The following is a 23,354-nucleotide window of genomic DNA, read 5'->3' on the forward strand; positions in this document are numbered from 1 at the left end:
TATGTATTGAGATGCAAGCTGCTGAGTTCGGGAGCCCCAACAGCTGTCTAAAAAATGTGTTTTCTTTAACTTGGATTTCCGCAGCCCTTTGGAAGCCCCATATAGGGGCACCATACATAGTGACGGCCAATGTTTGGGCACCATAAATCTTGGTGATCACTTCCAGAGGCTGGCCCTTACATCTAGACATGAAACGAAAAATACCCCCAGTTTGTTAACTCATTTTAGCCGATTGTTTCACCACATGTGCCATTCCATTCAAGGTTTCCGAGAAACTAATGCCCAAGTAGTCAAAGGCCTTGACTCAGGGTATAATTTCACCGGCAAAGAGCATCGGTTTCATAGCCACTGGCCGTTTTCTCCCCACACATGCCATCACTGCAGATTTTTTAGAGTTGATTTTTAAACCTAGATTGCACATGAACGTTGTGTAAGCATTAATCAGGGCCTGTAGTGCTCTAGGGGTTCTTGCTAACAAAACTATCATCAGCATAGGCTAAAACTGGGAAAGCCCGACCCCCCAAAACTAAGAAATCTGCCAAGATATTGGTATGGTCACGTGAAAGGCCATTGATAGACACTATATTACGGTGAGTAATGTATCCCTTCTGAGGCTTGTGGAATATGCTTAGATCTCATGCTGTGCATAGATTAGCAAGCAGTGTTAGGAGAAGGTGGTGGGTTGTGAGAAGGTTCATGGGCAAACAGATGTTTTAGAACCACTTGTCCCACCTGTGTATCTGTCTTGGAATGTGTGTCAATGCAGTAGTGCTGAGTGAAAGTGTGTACTGAGCTCCATGTAGCTGCTTTGCAAATGCTGTCTAAGGGGACATTTGCAATAAATGCCAAAGTAGCTCCTGTGCTCCATGTGGAGTGAGCTCTTGGCGTGAAAGGCAGTGTCTTGTCTGACAGAGAATAGCATAATCTTATGCATCTGACTATCCATCTGGAGGTGGCCTTCAGAGACAAACCGTTGGTCTGTTTTTCTTAGCGTTCTGATCTTGTTTACATAGTAAAGGACTGCCCTCCTCACATCTAGTGTGTGTGGAGTTTAACCTCAGCTGAGCTTTTTGGGTTCTGGAAGTTAGTCGGAAGCTCAGTGGACTTTGTGAATTTAGAGATTAACTTAGGAGAGAACCTAGGACGAGTACATAAAACCAGTTTGTCCTTGTGTATGACAAAGAAAGGATCCTGCACTGACAATGCTCGCAATTCCCCAACTCTTCTTATGGAAGTAATAGCCACTAAGAAGCAAGTCTTGTTAGTCAGGTGTTTAAGACTTGACTTGTGCATCGGCTCGAAAGGGGGTCCATGAGCTTAGCGAGGACTACATTGAGGTCCCATCCTGGCGGTGGATTTGAAAATTGGAGGGTGGAGTCTCTTTACTCCCTCCATGAATGCCTTGATGACCGGTATCCTCCACCACAATACTTTATTGTGGGAGGTGGTGTAAGCCAACAGGGCCGCCAGGTGGCCCTTTATAGAGTTGAATACTGACTCCGAGTCTAGCAAGTGGAGCATATAGTTTAGAATGTGGGATGGGGTATATTCTATGGTGTTTATTTGTTTCGACTGGCACCAATAACAAATCTCCTCCACTTGTCGAAATAACAGTGTCGAGTGTTTGGCTTTCGTGTCTCCTTGAGGATATTCAAACACCTTTGTGGTAGGTTAAGATGTCCGAACTCTATGACTTCAGGAGCCATGCTGTCAAGTTCATCGAGTGAGGTTGCGGGTGCACTGTTAATCCCCCGTGCTGAGTGAGTAAGTAAGTTGTTCTGGCACAGGAGCTTGATGAGGTCGCACATCGCCAGTCTGTGCAGATGTGGATACCATGGCTGTCTTGCCCACATAAGAGCAACTAGGATGAGCATCACTTGTTCCTTGTGGATCTTGTTCACCACTTTGTTCATGAGAGGAGTCGGGGTGTGGGGGGGGGAGAAGCTTAAGCAAATCTCCCTGACCAGTTCATCCATAGGGCGTACCCCTTGGAGCCTGGTTGGGGGAACCTGGAAGCGAAGTCATTGTTTGTTTTCGCTTGTAGCGAACAAGTCTAGCGTGGGGAAACCCCATTGAGAAAAGTGGTTGTCTACGACTCTCATGTCTAGTTGCCACTCGTGTTCCTCTGGTAGGGGATCTCTCCTCAGTGAGTGGGCTAGAGAGTTCAGTTCCCCTGGAACGTGTTGTGAGGATAGGAATATCTTCCGTTTGAGTGACCATTTCCAAATTTGCTGTGCTAGTTTGGATAGATTTGGAGAGCTTGTGCCCCTCTGTTTGTTGATGTAAAACAATGCTGTAGTGCTGTCGTGTGGACTTGAACAGATTGGTTTGCTAGATGTGTCTCAAATTGTGCCCCGGGCCAAGCTCAATTGTGTTCTATCACCTCTGCCCACCTCAATCAAGAGGTGGGCTCAATCCTTACATGTATAGGCCACCCGGAGCATTCAAAGGTGTTGTGAGCACTCTGAAGTCCAGACCTCACCGAAAGAGAGTGGGCACACTTGCCACAATCGCATGTGCTACACTCCCAGGTGTACGACGCCTGTTCTCGGTTCAGAGCCCATCTCATCTACTTTAGGGTGCTCCCCCCGATGAGCTGCAAAGCTCATAGTCCAGTGGGCTACCATACACGTGCCCTTCCTCCACACTGCCAACTGTCCGATAAGCCCTGCCAAGAATCGAGTACTCTGTTTAAGCAGTAAGCATGCCAAAGCTATCGGCGAGGATCAGCATCCAAAACGTCTCTCAAACATGCTCCAGCTCCGGCGCTGCTGTCAACGCCTCCGCTCTGGAGACTCACCGCCATTAGCTCCAGGTGCTCATCAAGGGCCAGCTTAGTCAAACCATGCCTCCCCCGCTCTGCGAAGTGGGGCCACCGATAACACGGCACCAGCAATCCCCAGGCGGCACAGCGATTCACTGCTGCTGGCTCCGTGTGCACACTAGGAGGAAAGTAAGCCCAGCCATGCAATCCTCGTCCCGGCGGAAGGTTGTCTCAGCACTCCTCGATGGGGGCAGCTCAACCATGTCTACAGTGCCTCTCAGCTGCCTTCACCAGTCGGACCCACAGCGCAGCGGTTCGCACTACACGTTATCTTCAGATCGGGCTGGTACTCCGCCAAGAAGCCCACCAGCACAGACAGCCAGTCTGATGTTGTCCGCAGCAATAAGCTGTTACGCTCAACGTAGCTCTGCATGAGCGCCTGGAACCTCGGCGCACCTGGGGGTTGATGGGACACTGAGACCTCGTCTGGATCGACTCGGGTGGCTGCTCCTAGGATGGGATCAAATGTATAGGGGTGAATATACGATACAGGTATCTATTGGTTTATCCCTGCCGCCTACCACCTTCCCTGTGGTCCACGCCCACTCTGTGGCTGTTGCTCACCTTATATAGGTGGAAGGGAGGCTCTCCGGCCCCCTCTCACTCTCTGGCAGGGGCGCAAGTCTGAGTCTCTGTGGGTACCAGTTATGTCACTGGTGTTGAAGTTCCAAACCAAGGCTTGCTGCGACGTTGGATTAGTGTTCTGTTCTGGTGAGTTCCACGTGGCAGTGATGGAGGCGTCTACTTAGCACAGAGAATAAACAGTTTGTGGATGCCCTGTGCTGCTGTCCATGCCCAGCCGCTCAGCAGTTCCTTGCGTGCACTCTTTTTCCTGCTTTCTGTTTCGGGTCTTCTGCTGAGCCCAACTCTCTTTCCGTGTACTGCCACCTTGTCCTGTCTTTAGCGCTGCTCTCTGTGCCTTTTCTTCTTTGCGTACACCTGTTGTTCTGTATCTTTCCTTCTCCTTGTTTGCATGCACTGTCTGCTCTGTGTCTTTGTTCATATCTGGTAACGCGCACCTTTAACTTATCTTACTGTCTCTTTTCGTTGCAGGTGTCGGCGAGCCTGTGTTGACTGAAGCAAGGAGGATCGGAACTGGCGTAGCTCAGGAGGAGGACCCGGGATGAAGTCGCGGGACCAGGAGACTGAAGAGGCTCGGCGCGGGGTCTGGAGACTTGCGGATCACAGGTAAGTGTTGCGCGTCACGTAGCTCAGGTCCGTGTTGCCGGGCCAGGGGAGACACGAGTCTGTGTTGTAAGCTATTCACTAGGCTGGCACACAGTGAGTGTTACGCTGCCACAGGAATAGTAACGCGAAGCAAGATTGCATTCCTGGGTGTGGCTTATATAGCCAGCCACACCCAGAGGCTAGTCTGCAAACGTTCAGGGCTGATCCTCCTCCATGTTGGATGGCCTGGTTTGTGGGGAGCAGTGCACTCAGCGCCAAGCGTGCCAGGACAGGGTCCAGCTGGGTCCTCTCCTAATCCCTCGCGGGTTGGCTATGCTGGTTCTCCAGGGGTGTCTTAGTGATTTGTGCACCCAATGCGGGTGCCTGTGTATGGTGCGTGCGGTGTGCGTGTGTGTGTGCACGTGCTCTACAGGACTAGTGGCTTTATGTGCTGCAGGGCTGGTGGCTTTGAGATAAGCCTAGAGGCAGCTGCTGAGGGATCAAACGCTGGGCCTTGCCATTTTAGCAGGAGGAGCGGCGTTCGCTTCAGAGATCGTAGCAAGCTTCTTCATGGGCACAACCCCCCAAAACATACAGGAGGTCATCACTGCAAGCTCAGACACTATTCCCCTGCATTACGGGGCAAACTCCACATCGCTTAGGGGGATAAGGTGCCCCAGGAATGGGCTCAGACAAGGAGCTCACCGAAGAGGGCAAGCATAGGACACAGACAGACTTTGGTTTTGGACTTACGGGCATCGACGGCCCCAAGAAGCATCTGTGGAGGGCAACACCCCTTTAGAGTTATGCAGTCCACCAACCAACAAAGATTATAAATAAAGGTTTTCGAACTGTTACTTCTGAGTCTGTGCCTCTCTTGATACCATGTCTGTCTAACAATATGCAGTTCTGTTTCTTGACTTCAAAATCACATGAGAGGTGTTGAAAACAACAGAAGCTTCTTTATGAACACTTTCAGTGGTTTTTCCATACAGGGCCCACCATCTAGGTGCAATTGTCGGACCACATGGTTCACCCATCACAGGTCACGCAACTGATACCCCTTATTGACTGCTTTCCATTAACAATGTGCCACTGCTTCCATTTGACAGCGATGCTTCCTTTATTCACCTGTGTCACACTCTCTTGACACTGTAAAATGGCTTTGCTGGCCACAATGCACTTGTTACACTTTAACGTCCTGTAGTTCTTGCCCATGCAGGTTTCTTCTTAACATGCATTTCCTTGCACTCTTTTGGCTGTTGCCAATGCTCTTTTTCTCATACAGTTCAATCTTATTAGCTTTAACCAATGCTTGGTTTCTCAGATAATACAAGTCGTGGTACCAACCAAATTCTCCACCTTTCATTCACTCCATTCAATATTCACGAGTGTTCAAAACTTGCTTTCACTTTGTTCAGTGTTCAAAAGTACTTGTAACTGCTTCGTTCAGTATTTCAAAAAGGTACTTAATACATACAGGCTCAAAAGCCCCCTCGCGATGCCCCTTTCCCCAGGCAGACTCACTGGTCTCTGTGTACGGCGGTTCTGCGAGTCACTGCCTGCCACAGTTCCACTTCTCCCTGTGGCGGCTTGCCTTCATGGTGTGCTGGCGTGTTTGCCGCCTTTGCTTTTCCCACCGGCAGGCTGTCAGCAGGACAGAGACATCCTTGCGGATACTCCAGCTCCCGTCTGCTTCACTCCAGCAGCCCAGCCTGGACCTTCGACTTGCTCTGCATCATCCTTCCGCTGCCCCAGCTCTGCATACTTTGGGACCTCTGCAATCCTCTCATCTCGAAGCACGCCATCGATTGTGGTTCTGGCTCTCGCAGCTGGCTTCAGACACTCCGACTGAGTCTCCAATTCTGCAAGGTCTCTGCCTTCTGAAGTTCCTGCCATCCTGATTGGACAGACAAGAAATAGACCAGTCACTGCTGAAGCGGTAGTCCTGCCTTACTCTTGCTGTCCTCCTGCTCGTCTTAGTACTCGACTGAGGCATATATGTGGATACATTATCAGAATGAGGATGTGTTGCTCCAGTTGGTCTCTGTCCTCGTCTCTGTCAAGTATTGTCTAGTCTTGGGGAACATTTTAGGGGAAAGACAGGGAAAGGGCAGACAATAGCCTATGAACGCTTGTGGGATAGAGGGTTCATTGTAGAAAGGAAATGAGGGATATCATGTCTCATCTAAGGACGCCCTCTCCCCACTCCCAAGTTCCCTCCACCCAGGTGATCCTCCCTCACATATCCATCCCCAGGGTTGGGATGCAAAAGCGTTTGCCTTTTCCTGACTACCCGAGAGGAGGATTCAGGGGGAGAAGAAGTGAGGATGCCCTCATGTGGTGTTCTAGCCCGTCATGATCTTGAGAGAGCACAGCTCCCAGTCCCATTAAAGAGGCATCCATTTGCAGGATGAACTGTAGAGAAATCAGCAACCTTTAGAATGGGATCTGAAAAAGGGTTTCCTTCAAGGTGCTATAACAGATTTGATCTTCATCCCATCTGATCTGTTGAGGTTGAATGTTTATCAATTTATCTGTGAGCTTTCACTTGAGGAATTGGGGATAAACCAGTGGTATTAGCCGATCAACCTTAAAAAGGCTCCATGGTCTTTCTTTGTCTTTGGTGGGTGTTGGGGGTGTCAAGGACAGCTTTAACTTTCTCCTGCTGGGGTTGTACAGTTCCATTACCCATGACAAATCCCAAGTATTTGACTGCGGATTGAGTCAGCTTACTTTTTTTGGATTAGTGGTTAAGCCTGCCTTTCTCAATACTTGCATGACTGTGTAAAGGTAATGTACGTGATCTTCCCAAATTTTACTGTGTATTACAATATTGTCTATATAGGCCCCGCAAGCGTCAGAGTAGGATTGTAAGATCTTATGCATCAACCTTTGGAACGTTGCTGCGGTCCCATGTAGTCCAAATGGAAGAGCTTTAACATTAAATAAACCTATAGGTGTAGCAAACGCAGTCTTTTCATTTCTTTTTTTTTTAATTCGGTTTATTATTTTCAACACAAAACATTACAAAAAGAAAAACAAGCAGTGGTTCAGCTGGTCCCCCCTCCAGTTCCAAATACAAGTATTCGCTGCCTCCCTGTGCACATCAACATCCTCCCCTCACGACGCATTCAGATAAAAAACAGCAATCTTTATGATGCCTCCTCTTCCGTATCCACCGCTGCCATGTGTGCTTGTGCAAGTAAATATTATTTCCAAGAACCCCAGATACCTTTAGGCTTAGCAAACAGATGAACAATCTATTCCGTAGCCAGTCTCCAACTCATTACAGTAAAGGATATCCTCTTTCCAACGTTCCTTTGTAGAGCACTGAGCTCTCCCCCAAAAGTTGGGAGAGTGGGATTGGGGCTTCTTCCCTTTGTTCTTCCCATGTTTCTCTTAGGATATCCAGGATATCTCAAAGGTTCCCGTCCATAGAGTAATTCGAACAGGGAAAACCTGTAGATTCCTGGGGGTCTTCCTAACAGCAAATAAAGCCCAAGGTATCATTTGATCCCAGTTTCTGCCAACCTGTTCCACTAATTTCCTGAACATCGTTTTCAAGGTCTTATTAAACCTTTATACAAGGCCCTCTATTTGTGGGTGATATACTGATGTTCATAAAGTGGTAATATGGAACAGCTGTTTCACTTCCCCCACGAGTTTGCTCATAAATGTAGAGCCTTGCTCTGTCAAGATTTCTTTGGGGAACGCTACTTGTGAATAGAAAGGGAGTAGGTATTTCAAGATCTGTTGGGTGGTGTTGGCTCCAAGGGTAAAGGACTTGCGATAGCGAGTGGCATAATCCACTATCACCAAGATGTATTTGCTCCCTAATTTGGATGTTTCCAGGGGGCCTACAATGTCCATGCCGATTCTTGAGAATGGAATTTCAATGATTGGAAGTGGCTCTAAGGGCACTGGTGGTAGTACACAGGTACTGGTCTTCTGGCAGATTGCACAAGACTTGACAAAGTTTTTAATGTCAGCATGAATGTCTGGGCAGTAAAATTTATTACGAATTTGGGCCCGAGTTTCCGTTTGTCTGAGATGGCCTCCTATCAAACGTGAATGAGCCATTTCCAGGACAACTTGCTTATGACTTTTAGGGACAACTATTTGGGTTTTTACTATGCCCTCTGTGTGGTGTCTCCCCAGTACATTAGCCCACGTCTCAAAAGGAAAAAAGGTCCCCCTCTCTCACGGCCCTCTTGCTCAGGTATAATTTGCAAAAAGGCTTCCGCCAATAATGGGTCGTTCCTTTGGGCAAAAGCCAGGTCGGAACGAGATTCTGTTTCTTCTTTTCTGACCCTCAGGGTCTTCAGAGGCATTGAGCGTATCATTAGCCTCCCCAAAGCCTTCAGTACCTCGATCTGTTACCTCCTTCCCAGCCTCTTCCTTCACCCTAGGGAACACTGCTCTATCAAGCACCCCTTGTACAATTGTACCCCCCTGATGGATCTGGAAGGGATCCTTGCCATGGTTCTGGAATTACATGATGGGACCTCTTAAGTCTGGATCTTTAACCACGGCTAGTACATAAATCCCAAACCTCCAGGCTAATCCCGACTCGGGAGCCTACCTTATGTAGGTTTCTGGCGGTGGAATCAATATCAGATTGGTGGGTATACATGTTCTTGCACCTGGGGGAATGATCTTGTCCCTACTGCTGCAGATAACAAACACAATAGAGCCCTTGGTGGCTACTGAGGGGTCCAATGCTCTGGGACTTAACTTTTCAAATGTTAGGGTTCCCCAACTTGTATCGGTTGAGCCACATCCCATTCCCGACACTATTTGTGAAGGCATCATGAAGGAGACACAGACAACAGGTTCAGGTCTGGTACACAAAATGCTTTATTAAATTAAGGCAGAATAGAATAAGGCCTAACTTGCCCTATGCAAGGGGGAGAAGAATGGAGGATGCCTTCAGGTTCCTCACATAACCCAGATAGGTATTTCAAATTTGTATGTAGCGCTTCATGCAGTATTCCTCCAACTACTAAGCACTTTGATTATCATTAGGTCAATCGATAGTATACTGTCCTCTGAAGGATGTAAAGCTAAAATAGATCAGCCAACATTGGACCATAAGAATGGATACCAATTTTAGCCCTGAGCACTTGCCTCTCTGCGCTCTCATCACAACACTGGCATACCATTAAGTAGTATCAGTGCCAGAAAATGTGGACTTTCATTAATCATCAACAGATAATTCTGACAATTCTGATATCAAACCTCAAAACACATAATACAAGTCATGTTTGCTTCACTGTGGAACTGGCTAGGTGTTTTGTGTCTTAAAAATCCAAATATTTATAGAAGAGTTCAAATATGCAGACCTTTGTAGAGGAAAAATGGAAGGTGTATTCAGTGACCTACCCTCTTGTGATAAGTGGGCTTTGTTGAAAGGACTCAGGAGTTTTGTTTTTTTAATGTGTAAAAGGTTTTGTAACAAACCAAGTCACTATAAAAATAAAATAAATCCCCTTCAGCAACATGCTTTAGGAAGAGAACCAGAATATAGAGTGGCTAAGAAAAGGTTCACAAATAATGTGTTGTTCAAAAGGTACAACTCCTTCGAATTAGGGTTTACTAAATTCATGTGTGGAGTTGTTCTGATTCTAGAAGCAGTTAGCCATCGTATTTGAACTAGTTGCTATTAATGCTCTATTAGGTTCCATCTATGAGAAGCTTACTGCAGACGCAATTAACTGTTCCTGTTGTAGGTCGATGGTGCTACCACTGCTGTTATTTGAGGTCACCCAACGTGATCAGGGAGACGATGGATGGCAAGGACTCAAGTACGTCTAGATCAGAGAAGAAGTGATGGAGGTGCTAGGCGGTTGATTGATGAGGAGGATGAGAGGAGTTGGAGAAAGAAGTTGGATAGCTATGTACCTCTAAGGAGTGGGAATAAAGTGAGAAGGGGATAGATGGGTCTTTTTGCTGAGCATGAGACATTGGTAATGGGAAAGGAATCACAATCAATGTGTAATGCAGCAAGTGTTGGAGTCTCATTGGGAGAGATTAAGTTTCGGCTGGTGGGAGATGAAGTAGTCCGTGATGCAGTTAGTTCTATTGCAGATGGATTGGGCCTTCCAGAAGCCCAGGGTTAGGTTACTAGGGGTCGTTAAGGGGGGAGAGTGATAGAGTGGCTGAGGGGGCATAGATAAGAGAAATCAGGTTAGAATGGGTAGTGTGCTGGAAGGGTGCCATTTAGAGAGGGAGTAGAGAAGAGGAACGGCAATGGTGTGCCATAGGCCTTAAGGATTGTGGTGGGAGGACAGTGAGGAGAAAAACACAATCCTTTGTTGCACCAGAAGTCAATGAAGGCTCCTTCGAAAATGAGTGATAGCGTTTTTCTGGGTAAATCGAAGATCAGTCAGAAACCACTGAATTCTGGGTTACCTGCATTCTCTGAAGCCGATATTTAGGAATGACCATCAAAAGGGCTTTAGAGCGGTCTATCCTGGCATTAATTAATGTTCCAACCACTATCGATAGATCTTTCTCCAAGATAAGAGGCAGCAATGGTTTTAATAGCTTGAGGTGAAAATAAACTGACTTCACAATGTGATTAACATGACGATTGCAGCTCAAACTAGACTGCCAAATGCAGCCTAGGTTTTTGACTCTGATTATATTATATAGAAGAGAGAACTTGGAGTCTGTCAAGTGAAAGGATGGTGAAAACTTGATGAGCAGTAGGGGGGCTGTGATGAAATGTTCCTTTCTGCAACTGTCCCTCCATTTGTTTTTAATGTATTTATTGAATTATATGGTTGAAACAAAGATCAACCTTTAATTAACATATATATATATATATATATATATATATATATATATATATATATACACACACACAACACATAAAAAAATAATTAAAAACCTTTAAAATTGTACATATTCCTCGGTATAAGATACATATTTAATTTTCCCCAAAAAAAAGAAAACAAGACCAAGAGGTGAACAATCATAACGGAGTCATAACAGAATAGTAGAATCCAACGGTCATAGCAGCTTGTTTAACGGAGAGGGATAGAAATATCAGCAGCGAGTGATATCCAGATTCAAAGCCCTAATGAATCCCGTGACTGCAACCATTGATGAAGTAGTTCGGCCAGCTAGAAGGAGGGACCATATAAAAGGATTTCCCTCGACCGAGTTCATTTCATGAAATTCATTACATTTCCTTAAATATATAGCATGTAATTGAGAAAGTGCCCTACAGTCAAGCAACCAAAGTTGAACTGTATCCGTGCCATTAGTACAGAATCTACAGCTAACTTGATCCCTTGGGATCAAACCATATCGAGCAAGCAGATCTTTAGTGCAAATTAAGTTCCAACAAAAACGTAGGACGCTCAACCGAGTTGCTCTGTCCGAGTAAATACTACGAAACTGTGCTAATATCCCCAGATCTTTATGTTCTCTGTGCAAATGCTGAAGGCAACTGTATGAATTTAAAGATCCCTCCATTGTTTTCAACTGAACCCTCAATCTATTGGTTTATCTTTTAGCATCTGGATCCTTTGTTGAAGAGCGAAGCCGTTCTAGCCTCACCCACCTGGTTAGCTCATTTGTTTTGGTGGCACTGGTCATTCCTTAAGGCTGCCAGTGCAGGGAAACTTTTCCTTCAATGTACATATTCCCATGTTTTACAGGAACACTTGGCGTAACATTTTCTTTTTGTCTGGCAACATTTCTAATGCCATTTTAATGTGCCTAGGAGAGGCTGATGGCGTGAACCATGTTCTACATTTTAATTCCAGTACACGATCATGTGCCATCTTTATTACTGCGAGAATGACATTCTGTGGACCATAAACTCAAATTGGCTGCTGCTTGTGTCTTAAGTCCTGTCCTTTGACAGTCTTGCTTTTTGACAGCCATCCTGCCATCTTTGGCATACAACCCCCAAATAAAGCCAAGCACTTTTTTGGCATCCTTCCTTGGATTCCCAGTCAGTCCTTTGAGTGAATGGAACTGATTGTAACAGGGATTGGGACTGCCTGGTCGCAATGCACATTTCTTTGCTGGGCAGTTGCGGGGTAGCTGGCTAATCATGATTGGACAGCAACTACATGTTTGAATGATAAACATCCGTCCCATTGTTGGACTGTGGCAGCCCCCAGACAGGATTTTGGATAAGAAGAGAGTCCGTAGCCATTATGGAGGTTGCCAACTGGAACTAAGATTCCAAAGGGAAGATACCACTGAGAAGAGCAGAATGACTGCTGCTTAGGGACTTGATAAAGCCAGCCACTGGGGATCCACTGCATTATCTCCAGTGACATGGGACGGCCTTTATCTGTGCCTTTCTCCCCTAGACTCTTGCCCTGCAACACTGTCATGCTGTCAGCAACTTCAGAAGTGTCTCTAGAGCATCCAGGGGCTGACCGCCCACTCACGAGGCATCTACGCTGCACTGGACACAGTCTCAACTTGAAGCTTGAAACTCATCAGATCCTACACTTGGGGTACAGGAGTCATGTTCCCTGAAGCAGGTGTTTTCTACCTTGAAGAGGGGCATGTCTGAAGCCAATGTTTCACTGCCTCCAAATTCTGAGCCTTGACTGGGGATTTTTCGCAAACTCTTCTTGCCAGTCGTGTGTCAGGGCAGGGGTTTGGGGGGTCATCCTTCATCATGGTAGTAGCAGTGGTGGTCGTCCAAGGCCGCCTGTCCTCTTCAGCAAAGGCATCTCTGGAAACGTATTTGCTTTGTGGAACCAAACCAGACACATACCTCTGTCACTTCACCTGGAATCCCCTAGACCACGTGCAACAGGACCAACAGCTTTAGTAGTCAACTGCAGCAATTCTTTCTTACTTGGGGGGATGGTGATTTCTAGAACCTCCAACTTCAGAAGGCGAGTGCACTTACAACATTTGGTGCCCCAAAGCGAGTTAATGAGTGCAAAGTCTAACACTACTCTTCCCTGACAGGGGAGTTCAGGTCAATAAAAGTTTGGGTCAATGAAACCTTCCTGGGCACACCTCAGTGTGTAGAAATTAGGGGTGACCTTCCCCCCCTTCCTTTTTTTGGAAACTCGGGTTTGATAACGTGTACTTTTATTTTTATTTAACACTTTATTAATATTCACAGAACATAAATAACATTAGTAAAAGTAACAATGTTCCACATTCAACAAAAAGTGTAAAATATACAGTATAACAAAAGCATCATAAACAGTTCAGACCATAAAAGTCCAATCCAAGTGAAACACAATCAACAAATAACATTAATACAGAAAAGACAACACAAACACAAAAACAACACGAAGGACAACACAAATGGGACGAAAGGAAAAAAAAAAGGGGGGGTGGGAGGAGCCCCATCAACTGTACCAACCCAATATGCACGTCAATCATAAAGAGCCATAAACAGACCCCATAACTTCATATAATCCTCTTCTCTATCCTTATTAGGAAATGAAACCTTCTCATATTGTGCCAAAATATGCAATTCCGTCAGCCAATCATCAACCTTAGGTTTCTTCCTCGTTTTTCAAACCCTGAGTATTAACTTAATCGCCACCATTATGGCCCTGTCAATCCAGCAAGAATGCCTCTTAGCTCCACCACCTCTATCTTTACGGGAAAGTAAAATAATATTTACTGCCGACCTCCGCAAAACCACACCAAAAATCAAATCAATCCTGTCAATTACTGCCGTCCAAAACTCTCGCACTCTCGGGCAATCCCATAGTAAATGCAATAATGTACCTCTATCAACATTACAACACCAACACAAATCGTCAGGTCGTAGCCCCAATTTAAACATCTTAACCGGCGTCCAATATAACTTCCCAATAACTTTCTGACGAATTAAACGTAAACCCATATCAGATCCCAAATTCATACCAACCTTCAGAACATACTTCCAATCCCCCTCAGAAATATCATCCTGAACATCATCCGACCAAATTTCTCTCAATCTAGACCATGCACCTTGGAGTTTTTCATCAATAGGCATAAACTGCATACAGGTATGTACACTATATTCTTGACTTTCTAATAACTTACTAATCTCCGTTTTTTTCCCAATAGAACCATCAGCCATTTCTATTCTACTATTTATCAAAGTCACTAAAGACAAGTACCTATTCATTTCACTCTGCCTCAAACCGTACCTATTCTTTAATTCCACAAAACTCAACAACCGGTCTCCTTCCATCACATCCGCCAGCCTCAGAATTCCTTTTTTTATCCAACTACTCCAATTCAAACATTTATTGTCAAATCTGCAATGCTGTATTATGCCATATTGAAGCATCAGGACTGAAACCATAACTCATTCCATTGTCTCTAAACCACCCCCCCATCACCTGTCTAGTTTCAACAATTGGAAGTAACTTCAATTTCTTTTTTGGTAATTTATCCATACTATATATGGTCTCCAGGTCAAATGGAGCACAAGTTTCCCTGTCTACGCGCAACCAAATAGGTTCCTTTACATCCCAGTACCTAAAGTAATATGAGCGTTTTTTAAAGTAAAAAGGCCTTATAATATTTTATTAAATCGGGGAAACCAAATCCACCATCCTCACCCTTTTGTACTAGCAAATAATTCGGAACCCGAGGTCTTTTTCCAGGACCCCACAAGAAAGAAAAAAAAAGTTTTTCAACTTTTAATAGCTGTTTTTTAAATAACAACAACGGGATAGACTGGAGAACATATAAGATCTTTGGTAAAAGAACCATTTTAATCGCATTGATCTTTGCCCACAGATTCAATGTCAATCTCTCCCATCTCAATCAATAGTGACATATTCGCAGTTACCAAATACAAATTAAATGGTAGCAATTTCTTTAAATCCCAATTAATATGAATCCCTAAATACAACACCCCCTGGTGACCACTTACAGTTCCATGAACGCAAAACATTACACTCACATTGGCTAGACAAGGGAAACCTCTCAGTTTTATCCCAATTCACTTTATGCCCCGATAATTCACTCACTTCTTGAAACATCGCCTTTATTACATCCCCACACACTTCAGGATTCGACAACATAAGAAGCATATCATCAGCATACGATAAAACTTTAACTTCAACTTTCCCAACCGTAATTCCTGCAATAGTCTCACATTGTCTAATATAAGTAGCAAGTGGTTCTAACGCCAAATCGAACAAAAAAGGCGACAACGGACAGCCTTGTCTCGTGCCCCTCAACAACTGAAATGAGTCTGAAATTACCCCATTAACCAACACTCAGGCCCTAACATCTCTATGAATACACTTCACCATTTTCATGAAAATTGGGCCAAAGCCCATTTTCAGTAAAGTGAATTCCAGAAACTTCCAGTTAACCCTATCAACGGCTTTTTCAGCATCAAAAAACCCAATGACTTCATTCGTATCTTTCCCAAAACGCTCACCCATCACATTTAACACAGTTCTGATATTATCATAGCCATAACGCCTTGGAATGAAACCCACCTGGGACCCATCCACCAGATCCCCCACACACAATCTCAGTCTGTTGGCCCAAATTTTAGTGAACATTTTAAGATCCACATTCAACATTGAAATAGGTCTGTAATTCCCACACCTAGTGTGATCCTTATTAGGCTTCAGGATCACAACAATCAACGCCTCTTTCATTGAATCACACATCATTCCCGAAGTTATAAACTCATTATAAAGTTCACACAAAATAGGTGCCAACTGAACATCACATTTTTTATAAAATTCTGATACAATACCGTCAGGACCCGGCGATTTACCTTCTTTCATTTGTGAAATGGCCACACTAACTCCAGCAACCTCAATTGCAGACTCAAGTAAAGTCCGTTTCTCTAGAGCCAGCTTGGAGAGTGAACTTTTCTCAAAAAACGCCTCCAATCTTTCAACAGTAGGGTCAATATCTTCCCTATACAATGACTCATATAAATCCTTGAAATATCCACAAATGTCTCCATTCCTATGTAAAATAATGCCACCATCCGTTTGAATAGAAGAGACACTGGAATCCAACACCAACCCCTTAAGCTTATAAGCCAACAGTTTGCCATTTCGATCCCCAGATTCCCAAAACTTCTATTTCGAATAAAACAAACTTTTACTTGCTAAATTTTGAACATGAGTCCTCAATTCTGCTTCTAATTTATGCAATTTTAGCTTATTCGAAACTGAACCATCAGTAGTACAAACCCTCTGTAAACCATTGATCTCTGCCTCCAGATTACTGATCAACTTCTGATTATACTTCTTTGCATGAGCAGACCTACTCATCAGTTCTTCCCTCAAGACTGCCTTAAAACAATCCCAAACAGACTAAATACCAGCCGAGCCAATATTTTCCTCAAAGTAATGTCCAATAAACGCATCTAAACCCTCTGTAACCATGTCATCCTCCAGTGCATTGGCTTGCATTCTCCATCTTCTTGATTTAGCACGTACATTGTCCAAAATTAACTGCAGGTCCAATAAAGCATGATCAGAGATACCCCTTTCCAATATATTCGTTGACACCGTCCAACTACTCAAGGCATCACTAATCAATTCTGGAGAAAGAATCATGAACAGGTGAATGAAAGGAGAACTCCTCTTCATCATGATGAAGTTCCCTCCATATATCAATAAGATTGTATTTAAACGCAAACGCCTTCAATTCCTCACTAAACCTCTCATTATAATATCTACATTCCGGTTTCCGATCCAATCCACTATTTATCACTAAATTAAAGTCACCACCCAACACAAACGATTCACCCTCCATACCATCCAACAAAAAGCCAAATTGATTGAGAAAAGATACAGCTGGCAAGCACGGTGCATATACTGAACCAATTGTCATTTTTTTCCCCCCATCAAGGAGGACATCAAGCAACAGGATCCTACCTTCCTCATCCGCAACCGTCTTTTCAATCGTAAACAGTAGGCCTTTCCTAAACAAAATACTCACCCCCCCCAGATCTAGAATCATAGCAATTCGAGACAAACCTAGTATATCTCGAATTGGCTAAATATTGTTCAGATTGTTCATCAAGATGGGTTTCTTGAAGGAAAACCACGTCAGCTCTACTTCTCAACAATCTCGCCAAAACATTGCATCTTTTCACAACATTCCCGATCCCCTTAACATTCCATGAGACAAAGGTCAGAGCAACCATAACTCTCAATACAGGTCAGAGCAGTGTATGCAGTAACCAACGTGGTCAAAAGCAGGGCTCCAAGAAATGAAAAGAAAAAAAGGAAAGCAGAAACACAACAACCAAAGACACACATACGAACAAACAAACATAAAGCAAAGGTATTGCATAAAATGTCCAGTCTGGAAAACAGCAGACTTAAAATACGCATAAATATAAACAGCAAATATAACATTCTGAACCATACCCACCAGAAAAGAAACTCTATGCCCAAAACTTATAAACATTACAATGATATTGTCCCTATCATTTTAATAAGAAACATGCAAAATCCCTTATTTCCACTATTAAATCATGTCCATACCAAGTAAAACCAACTCACAAGATACACCCAACCTGCAATGCTTCACCTCAATCACGACCATACAATTCACCCCACAACTATCTACCTAATTTATCAATACAAATGCCACCTAAACCCAACCTGAATCCTCCGCCTTTCAGAACATTAACCATAAAATATACAAAACCCCATAAACCATTAATCTCAAGGCCCATATTAACTCATCCACTAACACACCAAATTCCTATTGAAATATAACCCCACAAATCCACCTCCCCTCAAATAAAATCAGCGAAGTTTACCCCTAACCCCATAAGCAAAGTGAGACAAGCCCTACAATATCTAAATGCACTATAACAATTTTCAAAATATAAGTATATGCAAGGACCAACGCATAGTGCCCACGCCCGCCACAACGGTACCCCCTGCACATCAATTTCCCGCATTCATTCATCAGCCCCACTGGTCAAACATAGAAAGCATAGTCTGAGAGCCCCACTGACTAACTGATAATATCTCAACTAAAATTGAAGCAGACACGACATGCATATAATGACCTCACCTCCTTAGGTCAAATCCAAAGAAGACGTAATGAGCTAAACATATAATTGCATGAACTAATGAAAACATGTCATGCGACCATGGAAACTATCAATGCAAAAGAATATAAAAGGCCATTTCCCCCTTACACATGAAGCAACCCACGCTCACCATTCCCCTGTCACGCCCAACCCCACCACCCTTATCTTTTGGCTTTGGCCATGTCCTGTTGAAGACAGTCTTTTGTGACTTCGTAGACCCTTTACCCAGGTACTTACCCATGTACTTAACTCTTCAGAGTAATGTAATGAAACTTTACCTGCCTAGAAAGAAAGCTTAAGTTAAGGTAACTGCCTTGTAATTTTAAGGCATATTGTTTTAGATTTGTTAAACCACCTTTTACCTTGACACTTTATGAAAAACAGTTGCGCTATTGCTTTGCTTGGTTGCTTATGGCTGTGAGTAAATGCAACGCAATGTGTAGTCCCCCTTTAGATGTCCTATTGTGTACATATAGGTAGATATCGGTATGCGTAGTATGACGTACCCTTAATATTTCCTGTATGTGTTTGGGGCCTAATCAATAGCATATTATTTGTATACTCCTACGTGGAACAATATTACTTGATTGTCTCTTAAGTGTTGTAAATTGTAGGTAAATAACAAAGTCTAAGCCTTAGTGCTCAGGCTACGCTATCCAGAGAGAGTTTGGTTACACCAAGTGTGAACAACCCTTGCTTATCCACTAGGTTGGCCTTTGGAAATCCAACACCAGTGTTTTTGAAAAACCCTCTTACAAGGGCAGCTAAAAGGGAAGGAGAGGGATGGTATGGTATGTAAGGGTATTGTTTAGCAAGTGTTTCAAAGCGCTCAAGGAGGGAGGGAACAAAGGGAAAAAAACATGTCATTCAGAACCCTGGAAATTCTGAACGGTACAAGTCTGCACAGGCAGAGTGGGTGCATGGAACAGTGCATATAATACAATTAACAATGTAGATGACAGCAAAGATGTCTGTGACGACGATTTTGCCATTTTTCCAAGTGCATTGAGGCACCACCATGCAAGAAGGGGAGACAAGGGAAAAACAGATAGACGATCTTCAAGGCATGGTGCATTCAGATCAAGCAAGCGCACAGACAGGTGCAAGAGTGGTGGAGGGGGTGGGGGGGGGGGGACAGGTCCAGGGGGTTGGGGGGGACCAAGCGCACTTAATCCATAAGAAGCTGGGGTAAGTGTTGAGAGATGCCACGCTCAAGGGTCATTGACTAGGTGCAGTAACGATGAGGCTAGTGCAGGCCTGGAGGCAAGTGCAAGAGGACCGACGAGGGTGCCAGGGACCCTTGAGACTCTGAGGTACATCAGGCAGCCAGTCAGAAGGCTGTGTGGAAAAGGAGGGAGAGAGGGATAGAGCTGAGAGAAAGGTTAGCAGGGTAGATGGAGAGAGAAGGAATAGGAGAAAAGGAATGTCTTAAGGAGTTTTCGGAACTTAAGGAGATCAGGCTGAAGGGATGCTATTCCAGAGGGAGGACCCTGCAGAGGATAAAGACCTCCCTCCCAATTTCTGCTTGGAGAACCAGCTCACTTGCAGAAGGTTGTAGTTAGATGAGCGGAGGGCTTAGAAGAACGGTATTTAGGTAGGCATCGTTGCAGATAGGTAGGTCTCAGGCCCCAGAAAGCATTGTGGACAATGCAGAGGGTCTTGAACTTGATCCTTGCAGCCACAGGGAGCCAGTGGAGGTATTTCAGCGCTGGAGAGATGCAGTCCCTCGGCTTAAGGCCAAGGATAAGTCTTGCGGGGTTTGTTCTGGATAAGTTGCAGAGGGCGCAGGCCAGAGGCAGTGAGGTTCAGAAAGATGCTGTTGCAGTAGTCCAGTCTTGAGAGAACCAGGGCTCTGGAGACAGTGAGCCGCTGGGGTAAGGCAAGAAAAGGAAGAGTATTTCTGAGGTGGTGTAGCTGGTAGTTGGACTTTTTAGTGATGTCCGAAATGTGAGTGGAGAAAGAGTGCAGTCGAAGATGACCCCAGGGTTTTTTGCCTCGCAGGGCCAAGGGAGGCAGGCCAGAGTGGGAAAGTGGGAGCAGGAGTCCCAATGCGAACAATCTCAGTTTTACTGGCATTGAGGCAGAAGTCGTTTGCAGCTCACCATGACTGAATTGCGGACAGACAGTCAGATATGAGCGAGGTAGAGTAGGTGGATGAGGGTGGCCTGAAGGAGAGTTGCACGTCATCTACATAACACTGGAAGTTAGAGATGAAAGTGGCAATCACATGTGCAAGGGCAGCCATGTAGACATTGAAGAAACAGGGGGATAGGTTAGAACCTTGGGGAACGTCACAAGTTGAAAGAGTGATAGTAGAGAGAAAGGATCCAAGTTCTATCTGGGATGGGCAGTCGGAAAGGAAGTTGGTTAACCACGCCAGAGCCTGACGATTCCAAGGGTGTCATGGAGGCGTGCAATCAGGATATTGTGGTTTACCGTGTCAAAAGGCAGAGGAGAGGTCAAGAAGAATGAGGACAGAAGGAGTGTTAGTGTCGAGATTTGAGAGCAGGTGTTCAGAAGAGCAGTTTCCATGCCTCTGGATGCTCTAAAGCCAGCAGATTCGGTGTGGAGGATGAGCTGAGAGATAGCCAGCTTCTCAAGGAGTTTGGCCAGGAAAGGGGTGACAGAGATAGGGTGGTAGTTTGTAGCAATCAAGGGTTCGGTAAAGGGTTACTTAAGTAGAGGGTGCACAAGGGAGTGCTTAAGAGAAGCTTAAGAGAAGCTTGGAAAGCTCCAGTGGCAAAAAGAGATTGCAGAGATCAGCCAAGGCTGGAGCGAGAGAGTCAATGTTGTCCTTAATGGTGTTGGAGGGCAGGGGTCCACCTGTTTGGATGAAGCCTTCATAGACCGGACTTGCCTGGCAACCTCATCAGGTGTGACGGGAGTGAGAGAGGGAGGAGAAATGGTACAGGGGCCAAGGGAGGCTGCAGAGGTGTTGAGGAGAGAGGAAAGGTTGTCTGGGTTTTTGCAGTGAAATGTGCAGCTAGGGCGAGCAAAGGTCCTGGGTGGGTGTGACAGAAGAGGAGGCTGCTGCAGGTTTGGTCAGTTCCTTACAGACTTTGAAATGTTTGGCCGTGTTGTTTGATGTCGCAGAGATGCAGGCTTCAATAAAGACTCTTTTCTTGATGTGGATGCACAGTCGATATTGTCTTTGAAGGAGGCGCCAGGCCAGTTTGTCAGAGGGGCCGCTTGACGAATTCTATTGCAGCTCTGCAGCCAGATCAGTCATACCAAGAGTTGCACTTTTTGGAAGGCTTCAGTCAGACCCTCATGACAGGGGCAAGAGTATAAAGGGTGTTAGAGATAGAGAGATTGAAGTTAGCAAGGGCTGTGTTAGGGTGGGAGTCAGCTGCAGGAGTAGGAGCTGGAGAGTAGGTGAGGCAAAGGTAGTCGCTGTCACTCTTTTCATGGGTCTGGTGGCTTGGAGACCGAGTGGCCGCACCGGGAGTGCTGATGCAAGAGCAGAGCTTCAAGTGTGATGAGAGAAGAGAGTGGTCCGTCCAAGAGAGAGAGATAGAGGGATGTCGGTAGAGATGAAAGCATATAAAGTGTGGCCAGCTGTGTGCGTGGAGCCAGAGGGTAAGCTAGAGAGGGAGAGAGAATCGCATAGTTTGCAGAAAGGTCCTGAGGAGTCAGGAGAGTCCAGATGGATGTTGAGATCACCCAGAAGGAGGAGTTGAGAGGAGAAGGAAAGTAGAGAGGAGGCCAGGTCAGCCCATTCCGAGAGGAAGAGAGTGGACTGTCCTGGTGGCAGACGGAAGGTGGCCGTTATGAGAGAAGATTTAGGAGGGCGGGAGAGCTTGCAGACTAGGCACTCGAAGGAGGAGTAGACCCGAGTAGGGATGATGGACACAGGCATCCATTCTGGGGAGATGAGGGCCACTCCACCCCCCGACCCCCACTCTCCTCCTGTCCCCTTAGGTATAGCAGAGGGTGGCGGAGCAGCCAAGACCAACAAGGGAGCCGGGACAGTGAGAAAAGTGGTGGGAGCCTGTGCAGAGGAGGAGGAAGGCGTAGTAGGCAAGGGAGCCTGTGCAGGAGGAGGAAGGCACAGTAGGCAAGGGTGCCTGCGCAGAGGAGGAGGAAGGTACAGCAGGCAATGGAGCCTGTGCAGAGGAGGAGGGCATTGTAGGCAAGGGAGCCTGTACAGGGGGAGAGGTAAGGTTTGAGAGGCAAGGTAGGAGCCTGTCAAAGAGGAGAAAGTTGGGTTGAGGACCCTGAACCATGCTGGATCAATTCCGATAGACATTAATGATGACCCTGGAAATAGCAAAGAGGTCAAGGAGGACCTCCCAGCGGGTGCTACCGTTAATGGGAGAAGAGGCGATAGGAGAGAGTAGGGCGACCATGTGGAGAGTTCCCAAGTTGGGTGAAGGAACGACAAAGAGGATGTCTGTGAGAGTCTCTCTGGCGGAAGCCGTGACATAGGTGTCTGCAATAGGAAGGCTTGGGTTGGAGCCCAGTAGATCCTTCTTAAGTTTCTCCGGCCAGATTTAGTAAATAGGGGGAGCCGTAAAAATATGGATGTTATAGAGGAAGGCAGACGGATTGGGGCCCCGAAGATAAAGACTGTTCTGAGAGGGCGGTAAGAAGCTGACGGAAATCAAGGAGCAGGTGGGGCAAGGGAAAGGAGAGCAAAGGTGCAGAAATTGTGACCAGGAAGGCTGAGTGGAGAGTTGAGTCTCAGAGGAAGCAAAAACGGGATGTTATGGGTGCCACATGACAGAGTTAGTGACTAGTAGTAAGGTAAAGGAAGGGGGGAGCTCTGCAAATAGGAAAGGCCCTTCGGTAAGCCACTCGGGCATGTGCACCCCCCTAGTGTGACCAAGTTTAGGGAGTGGGGCCTGGCCAGTTTAGTGCACCACAGATCATGGACTGCATACAGTAGTTGCAGGCAGGTCTCATTCAAGGGTAAGTGAAACTGTTGCAGATGTGTAGTCAGAAAAGCTGAAATCCAGCACGAATGCTCACAGCTAAGTAGCCTCACCCAGAGCCTATGCAGGATGGACTATATAGAACAAGAACACAAGTAACTGATGGTGAAAGTTTATATTCGTGTCGAGGTTGGTGGCCATGACCTCTGTACATATAATTTTCCCAGTGCCTTTTGCACACGCAGTTGTTAAAGTAATCGTAAAATTCTGCTGAAAGTAAGGAATAAGAATGGCATAATCTATATTACTGCTCTTTCAATCAAGAAAGATTTTGGACACATTATTGATAAAACATTACACAATCAAAGTTCATCTTTCACGAAAGCAAGATCCTAGAACTTCTCACACATCAAGCAACAGAGGTTAATTGCATAGTGTATGTTGGAAAATGAACCACCTA

General features: G+C 45.4%; 1 protein-coding gene across 1 annotated transcript in view; it reads right to left on the bottom strand.

Annotated features, from left to right (window-relative positions):
* Nucleotides 1-23,354, bottom strand: part of PTPN11 (protein tyrosine phosphatase non-receptor type 11) — a 1,257,273-nt gene that overhangs the window by 1,158,321 nt on the left and 75,598 nt on the right. The window lies entirely within an intron of this gene.

Source organism: Ambystoma mexicanum, chromosome 10 (genome assembly GCF_040938575.1).
Source record: "Ambystoma mexicanum isolate Mex_15411 chromosome 10, UKY_AmexF1_1, whole genome shotgun sequence".
In the NCBI taxonomy this organism is placed as follows: Eukaryota; Metazoa; Chordata; class Amphibia; order Caudata; family Ambystomatidae; genus Ambystoma; species Ambystoma mexicanum.